Source organism: Adiantum capillus-veneris, chromosome 9, assembly GCF_014529385.1.
Source record: "Adiantum capillus-veneris isolate H3 chromosome 9, ASM1452938v2, whole genome shotgun sequence".
In the NCBI taxonomy this organism is placed as follows: Eukaryota; Viridiplantae; Streptophyta; class Polypodiopsida; order Polypodiales; family Pteridaceae; genus Adiantum; species Adiantum capillus-veneris.
Genome location: NC_140939.1, coordinates 31,233,152 through 31,236,197, shown reverse-complemented (window position 1 = coordinate 31,236,197; position 3,046 = coordinate 31,233,152).

Genomic DNA, 3,046 nt, shown 5'->3' with positions numbered 1-3,046 from the left:
TTAGGAAATTCTTAGAAGTATATTTGGATGATCTATGCGTACATTCATCAATCCGGGCTGATCATTTTGAAAACCTCAAAAAGGTATTTGAAAAATGTAGACTTTATAAGATTTTCTTAAATCCTAAAAAGTGCACATTCATGGGAAGACAAAGAAAAACTCTTGGACATGTAGTGTCTAAAAATGGCATAGCTACTGATATTGAGAAGATTCATGTCATTACTGATTTGCCTAGACCAACTCGGCTACTCAAGCGGAAAGTTGCTCTCAAGAATCAACAAATACCGATTCCCATCAACACTTTGGAAATAGATGATCGACAATGGGAATTACCTAAAGGCAATTTCAACAGATGATGACTGGTTAGATGGAATGGACATGCGCATCAAAGTACAGCTCAACAATCATAGCACCAATGCTTTGGTCGACACAGGAGCTAGAGTAAATACAGTCAGTTATTCCACATACAAGAAGGCAACAAGTCAAGCATTGACGGCAGGAATAGCGACAATCAAAGGATGCAATAAGAACCCAAGTCCAACGTTGGGAGTAGTAAACTTGAACGTGATAGTACATGGATGTTCATGTCCTCATCAGTTTGTATGCTTGCCAGATGAACACATGAATGAGACAATGATTCTTGGAATTCCCTAGATACATGTATACAAAGCAATACCAAATTGGGATACGAATCAGCTAAAGCTATCACCTAAAGGAGGGCAACTCATTGTTCCAATTGCACCAAGCAAGGAAGAATGGAAAAGAAGCAATCAACAGACCAATCCACAAAGTCAAACTTCTCCATCCCCTCGACAATCAAATGCTACATGTAGCATGCAAGGAGTCAGGCAAATTTGAATACCAAAATCACAGCTTAAGGATAAACCGATTCAGATCTGGGTAACTTCACCAACGAAACAAAAGAAGGTTCCAAGGGTTCGAACACAGAGACGAGCATCTCTGAGCAAGGAACCTAATGCGAAAATGGTTTGGAAGAAAAAGGAGCACTTATATTCTCCACAAACCGCGACACCAATCAAGCAATGGCGAGTTAACTCTCAAAAGACTCCACCACACCATGCAACACCACGCAGACCAAATTACCAATGGCGAGAAAAAGCTCGACAATAGTCGAAAGTGCTATCAACAGCTCAAGCAATTAGTGTACTAAAGCACCCTGATGGTACAATCAAACAGAGAGTACACAAGCTACAAGATTTGCTCTTTGGAAGACATCAACAGCAAACCTCGACATCGGAAACCCTTGAGTTAATTACTTAAGACCCATCTCTTGCACAACATATTGGTTTGAATTGCATTGATCTTCATATCATGGTACGCCATCTAGGAGGGGTGGAAGGGCACTAAGTACTAAGTACTAAGTGATTAAGGACAATGTTTGAAGAGGGAGGAAAAATTTTGATGTTAACGTGTAATTTTTGCAAAATTACCTAATAATGCCCTTATAATTCATCATCAAGGAAAAATTCACTGACAATATCTTCCCGATGAGTGTAAATAGTGTATATACTATCAAAAAATCATTAAAAAGGTCCTTTTTGGGTATTTTTTATCATTTTTGTTGATAATGAGGCTTAAAAATGGAGAAATCCAACAAAAAACAATAAAGGTGTGTTTTTCAAGGAATTTTCTTAATTATTGGATTTTTACTTTACTTTTTTAGAGCATTTTGCTATTTTCTTTGATTTTTTCAAATAAACACGCCAAAATTAATAATAAATACCAGGGAAGCTCAGATTGAAAAATGAAAGACACGATGGTGATAAAAAAGATAAGGCGGACAAGAAAATTTTCAATAAAATCAGAAGATGGAAGCGAGAAGCCTAAATTAGGTGGCCAAGCCTACTTTTGCGAAATTCTTGTAGAATGAGCTACATGAATCCAAATCAGGGAAATTTTTGAGTCTAACATAGATTTCACGACCCAGTAGGACTAACGGTGGAATCTGGTAAATTTGGTTCGGGAAGTCCGGGTATAGATATCCATGGTAGGCTAAAACCACCTCATTTCCACTTGGAGCCTTTGCAGAGAGAGATTTCGGCCTCCTTCCCGCGACTTTTCCGGAGCCCACAGTTGATCATTTTCAGCGCCGTCTCACACGAGACATGAGGGGTAAGTTCTTTACTCGACAATGATCCATTTTGTACGGCCGGTAGCTAGTCTAAATCCCTTAAAAAAACCCTAGAAATCGAGCAGTGCACGAAGACCTATGACCTAAAACTGACCATAGTGGCCTGCCCGCTTGACCAAATCGGATGGGATTTGAACCATAGCATGCCTAACATAATAGAACCTTTCTATACCATCAGATAACCATTCGACTCGGGTCAAGGGGGTCCCCAATAGAAAATTTAGGTTCTTGACAAATGCCAGAATTCCGACCCGACTCCATAGATGGCTTGCTAATGAGGTCCATATACAATGTATATGATTGGTTTGGTTAAATCCATCAAGCAAAGCCCTCGAAAAGCAAAAAATGGCTCGAAGGTTACAAAGCGTCAAATTTGACATACGAGGTCAAATTGACTCCAAATGAGCCAGGATTGGACAGGTTCCTTCACGACTATGTTATGGACAAGTCCAAAGCCTCAAAGTTGACCGACCAACCCAACATACAGAGTAGTCACAAAAAACGGTGATTTCAGAGTTGACAGAGCACAAAGTGATGTCGGCATGACCAAACTTGACCAAATTCAATTCAGGATTTGTATTAGGTGTATGAAACATGTCTAGGTCAAAATTTGTAGGTTTTGCAAAGTTTCTGTCACTGTTGCAAATAATCACGATTATTTACTTTTGCATCAGTTTTGCTTGGAAATTGTCAAATCACCTCACCTATCATGTGTACACATCTATTACATGCCAAAAATCAAGTATGGGCCAAAATGACCACCCATTACTTGTAAAAAATTGCCAAAAAACGCAAAGAAGTCTTTGCAAGCCAAAATTTGGGTTATAGACCACATTTCTTCATCCAAATCACCTCATATCTCATATACAAGTCTATACAATGTCTAGAACCAAT